The following is a 6,000-nucleotide window of genomic DNA, read 5'->3' as shown; positions in this document are numbered from 1 at the left end:
TATTAATATTAATGTCACAAAACAAATAACACAAAACGCTCTCCACGGAATTGTCGGGCAAAAATATGAAAAAGATTCGGGCAAGCTACTGCATATTTATATATATATATATATTTTTTCTCCTCTTAGGCTGCCCGAATTTTGGATGGTGTAGCCTCGTCCAGTTATGAAATTCTTTCCCCCAATTTGAAGTGAATTAAGAAGAAATGCTTAACATTTTTCTTGAAATTAAAAGGCCCTAACCATGGAGGAAGGGGTGCCCCTCAAGTTCCTAGTCCGAAGTATACCATAGACTTTGTATTGCATTGCAGTTGCAGCGTCTGTCTCTGTACAGACGACCCATTCCATATCTTTTCCTTCACGGAAAATAGGCATATTAACCAATTTAGTCTGGCATAACACATATTTCTCAGGGGTTCAAATGTTCAACTTCACTTCCTTGATCAATAAGGATTGTTTCTGCGACATTCACTTCCCTTCCTTGGCCTCTCTTCGCATCACCTTCTCGGCCACCGACCGACATAGCAACGTACAGTATGCACTTTATGTGCGCGCGGTGATGTTTTGAATATCCCAACATGGCCGCTGAGTCACTTCCGGCTGATTCACACACGGAGCCGCGCGGCCTATCCAGTTAGTGTAGATCAGTGGTTTACAGTATATATGCACAGAAGAGTTCTCAGGGGTAACTCCTTTTTTGTTGTCTGTTCTGTTATGTGGTAATATGCGATTAGTATTGTGCAATATGGAGTGATTGACAAGCAATGGAGAATTAACCCATCTTGAGCAAATCTGATACAGGAAACTTTACATGATTCGTATATGAATTTTCACTTGCCACAATGAGGAACGGCCGTGACTTTTAAAGTCAAAACTTTGACTTTTGATCTCAAAATGTTGACTGATTTTCTTTCCTATGTCCCTATTAAGCCACCGTAGTATATGGGTTGAACTATATGTCATAGAAACTTATCAATTTCTATTGTATATGTACGTACGTACGTTCGTATACAGTTCGAACATAAAGTTCTTACGGTGTAACTCAGTAACTGTACGTTATAAATGCAAAAGAAAAGTTCCCTCCGTTATGTAGTAACATGCATTTCTTGAAAAGAAGTGTTGTGCAATACGGTGTGATTGACATGTAACGGACACAAAAAACCCATCTTGAGCAAATCTGATACAGGTAACGTAACATGATTCGTTTATGAATATTAATGTCTGCCAGAATGAGGAACGGCCGTATAAATTCTAATAAAGGTTGCACATGACGGCTTCTTTGTTGGCAGATTTGTTCGATAGTGTTCTTAGCCTAGTAGGCTATGTTATGTACACCTAAAACGACGAGATCCTGTATTATCGTCAAACTAGCTTCATTTCCGCATATAGAAACACTAAAAGCACCAGATTAACTCGAGTTTTTGAAATGAATTACAACTCATTAGTCGTGTCTTACAATGTTATTACCTTTGAAGAATAATGTGAGCACATTCCCAAGTATTGTACAAAGTTAGCCTACAGACTTCCGGAATGTTTTGTTCACTAGGCCTATGCTCATTTTGGTAAACACCTTAATGTAGTCGACTGTTTTAGAGAAATATTTGGGAGCAGGCACTGTTTACTTGTGAAGTTTTTATACACATGATGGTGGGACATTGGGTGGGAGTAGGAGGCCAGTAATCTGCAAGGAGGAGGGGACCCCTGGGCTACAGTCAGACTAGTATGGGTAAATCTTTTTTTTTAAATGTGTTGCAAACTGATGAATAACATGCTATTTCTCAGGTTCTTATAATGTGCATGCCTTTATTGAAGCATGTTCAATTTTCGATGGAACAAGGCATCATCAGAGACAAAGGCCTAAAAACTTGTATGGCAGCATTGCTAGCAGTCTGCCATACAGGGTACTTTGTTTCTATTTACAAATCTCTTTCTTCAGTGAAATGCCAAAGCCTAAGTTTAGCACTGCAGTAACCCAATACTGATTAACAAAAACTTAAGTTTTTGTTCGGTTAAATTCTTTGGGTTGTGCAGTATGCCTCCTTGTATAGGCCCAGTTAAATGTTATAATTTAAATGGTAAGACAATAGAAATTTACAATAATGAGTGTTAGTGCCACATGGGTTCTTAAGTACTTACAGTATATTGCTCCCCGTTTACTATCACTGTCCCACCCACAGATTTCCCCCGACTAATCCCAAACCTGTCCCAAACCCTGAAATGTGCATTGTTATAGTGTTAAATGTATATACAGTTGCATGAACATTGCTGGTTCTACTTGAACAATAGCCCCCATTAACCTTTACTCTTGACTATACTTTGGCCCAGAAATTCTATGTCATGAAAACTGACATTCAAAGTGAAATTAATACTGCTACAGTGGTGTATTTCAAAAGCTGGATGGTTGTGGTAAATTAGAACTTAACATTTTATAGTCTCAAATGATTTATTTGACTAGCAAATTTTTATTCACTAACTGTTCAATGCATTTAAACTGACCCCTTGATCCAACTGTGACAATGGGGTTTATTTTCCCCATTACTTTTTTAAGAGAATACCATAGCAGATCCTTTTCAATTTCCTCTGGCCACTTCCAGTACTGGATACATATCCCACAGACTTAGTGTACTGACATCATGATATTACACTTTCACCTTAACACCATGTCCATATTTCCAGGCACCATGCCAAGTGAAATCTACACTACACAAAACATGATAATATAGTGAATAGTTATTATGATACTACTCTGAATACAATGTATACTAAAAGCAAGGCTACAATACAGGAGTACAGTCAACGAGTTTAATAAATCTGGAGGATTCATGTCAATTGGGCGCGCGTACCATGCATGGAGGGTCATGTGATGTGTTCCAGGGTGGTACCAAACTGATATTTCTCTGTAGCAGTTCGAGAATAGTGTTAGTGACTTCGTGAAAGATTTGCATCAAGACGGATCGGACATGGGAACTAACGGCGTAAGAAGGTACTGGTACTTCAGGCCTACGAAATAGTGCTAATATGCTAACGTTAGACATGCTGGCACAGAACAAGTACAGACACATTGGGCGTGCAGCGGGAAATGTCGATGTCTGAATTGTATTTCAAGAACGATTTTTTGTCGAAAAGGATTGTTGAACTGGACGGTGTCTTAGATCATGTTAAGTGTGTTTACTAGCTAACTCTGCAGAAGTTAAGAGAAAGTGTTCTCGGTAGACCTGACTTAACTGCACACACATGCAGATAGTGCCTACTGCCTAACAGTAACATAGCCTATGTTTAGTCTGGTATCGGGCAAGTTAATTACAGTTAAAGTAGACATCTCTACAATAACTAGCCTAACGTACATTTTCGTGTTGAAATGATTCTGGTTGAATAGGCCTATAGTTGATTGCGTGTGAACCAAATCAGTAGTTCCACGGTTGTCAAGGGTGAGCGTTGGTGCTGTGGGGAAATGTTTAGTTCAGTGCAACCACGGAATTCTCCATGGAACAGAGCCTAATGCTGTTCGACGGGAATATAGCTATCACGTTAGGCTACAGGCACGGTTATTGCTAGGTAACGGGTGTCGTCTGCTGCTCTAAGCACGCATACACATTTACGTACTAGTTGGGTGCAATCATCATGCGTAATGGGGAGAGTAATATATTAGTACCACCCTGGAACACATCACATGACCCTCCATGCATGGTACGCGCATACACGCCTATTTACTGTGTGATAGTTCCTTCAGATTTATTAAACTCGATGAGTACAGTAAGGAAGGGGGGCTGGGCAACCCTAAACCACTTGTATGGCCTTGTAAATGTTTATCATGACATTTAACCTGAAATGAAATCTACATATTTATACACAGCCTGATTTTCTGTAACACAATTGCAGCTCTAATAAATTCATTTCTGTCCTGTTACATATTTCCCTCCTGTCACCAGACCATTTTTAGAGCAGGGTAATTTGTGACAGTGATCCGCGTCCTGGGGGAGAGGTATAAGGGGAGGGGGTGTCCCCCTCCCATTTTGAAAATTTTTCAAATCCTGATGGTGCCTACATGCAAAATGGTGGCATTTAGAAAGGGTTTTGATCCTCAAAATTCTCCTGAGATACCTTTGTTTTTTCATGTGGATCACTGAATTTTCCTGGGATCTTTTTTTGTATTTTTTGTATTTAGAGCCCCTCATCACTCACCCCATTGCACGTTGTCACTGCCCTTGGAATTCCCCAAGTATACAGCTTCACGGGAACTGTTCAAAACAACACTTCAAAAGTTTTTGCACGTTGTTCCCCATTTAGTATGCATGACCATTAAATCCCCCAAAAAAGGAATTCACATTTTACCTGTATGTGGGAAATCATTGTAAAGCAGGCTGTCGTCTGATGATTTGCATGCTACAGTACTGTACAACATTCTTACTATGTGCGTGAAACACTTGTTCTTAGTTAAACTTGGCAAATCGCCAAGAAACGATTGGCAGTGGAACGTCTCTACATAGCGAAACAGCGAACAGTATCCAATGCACCGAGTCTTGTCTCGACATGTTTTTCGAACAGTACTCAGTGCAACGTTTCCTAGCCAAATGTGCCTAAAGTCCACACAAAACGCGAGGCCTAATGTTACTACTAAAAATGATATGTTATCCCGAAAGGATAAGGCACGAAGTTTCCTTCTTGCTTTTTGGTTCCTTGCTTTTTGCAAAGCAAGGAACCTATGCGTTCAACTTGGCGTGTGTGTGTGTGTGTGTGTGTGTGTGTATGTGACGCTTGGCTTGTGTACACGATATCTCAATAAGGAAGTGATGTATCATGATCAAACTTGGTGGGTGGATAGCCCATAGTAAGAGGAAGATCCCTATTGTTTTTGGTGCCCTCAAAGGTCAGTTAGATGCCAAAAACCAATATATTAAAAACAGCAATAACTCCCATTGACAGGGTCCGACATGGTTGATATTTTGGGAGTAGTTGTGAATGGGGTAAGGGATCGTTTCCAAACATAACGGTAATGTGATCGAAGGTCAACAAAGGTCAATTAATGATAAAAAACTAGTATTTTTGCGATAACTTGAGAACGAAATGTCCGTTAGGGTTGGGAGTTGCTTCAACGTAATCCAATTGTCGACCGCATCTGGGTGACCCTTGACCTCAATTTGACCTCTGGTGACCTTTACGTGTTTTTGGGGAATTTTACAGTTTTGATGCTATTTTCAGATGTCAAAGGTACCTTCTGATCATAAATGTCAATAGGTTGACCCCGTGTGCCCTTTTTGTGCAAAGTTATTTGGGGTCAAAGTTTTTTGGTCGGAGTTAGGATGGCTGTACAGACTGTTCGTTTTGTTTTTTGGAATCAGGAGATAAAACTACATCTGAAACCAAGGTCAAAAGGTCAAAGGTCACATTAGAAAAAATGTGCTTATTTGGGGAGGAAACGAGCAAAAAAGAAAATGTTTGGTTCTGATGCTAGATTTGGAAATCAAAGGTACCTTCCGATCAAAAATGTCAATTGGTTGACACCCGTGTGATCTTCGTGTGCGAAGTTATACGAGGTCAAAGTTAATTTTCAGACATTTAATGCAATAACACCCAGTTCCAAGATGTGACACGGTTGATATTTTTGGACAAGTTGTAAATGGTATAGGGGGAATATTTTCAAACTTAACGGTCAGGTGATCCGAGGTCACCAAAGGTCAATTAATGTTAAAAAACTAGTATTTTGGGGGGAGAAAATGGGCCAAAAAAAATGTTTGAATTTTTATAGTTTGATGCTATATTCACGTCTCATCGATCAAAAATGTCAATATGTTGAGCCCAGGTGACCTTTGTGTGTTAAGTTATATGAGGTCAAAGTTAATCTTCAGACATTAAGTGCAATAACACCCAGTGCCAACGTGTGACACGGTTGATATTTTGGGACAAGTTGCAAATGGTATATAGGGGAACATTCTCAAACTTAACGGTCATGTGATCCAAGGTCACAAAAGGTCAATTAATGATTAAAAACTAGTATTTTTG

The 6,000-nt window shown here is 39.6% G+C and overlaps 1 protein-coding gene across 2 annotated transcripts in view; it reads left to right on the top strand.

Moving 5' to 3' along the window:
- The first annotated feature begins 1,047 nt into the window (after positions 1–1,047).
- LOC139963339 (TNF receptor-associated factor 2-like) overlaps positions 1,048–6,000 on the top strand; it is a 41,706-nt gene continuing 36,753 nt past the window's right edge. For both annotated transcript variants that reach the window (XR_011791558.1, XM_071963985.1), the window contains exon 1: positions 1,048–1,186. The gene's annotated coding sequence lies outside the window, so the exon portion shown is untranslated. The remainder of the gene's footprint in view (positions 1,187–6,000) is intronic.

This window comes from Apostichopus japonicus, chromosome 22, assembly GCF_037975245.1.
Source record: "Apostichopus japonicus isolate 1M-3 chromosome 22, ASM3797524v1, whole genome shotgun sequence".
NCBI lineage: Eukaryota > Metazoa > Echinodermata > Holothuroidea > Aspidochirotida > Stichopodidae > Apostichopus > Apostichopus japonicus.
This window is presented reverse-complemented; position numbering and strand designations above follow the sequence as displayed.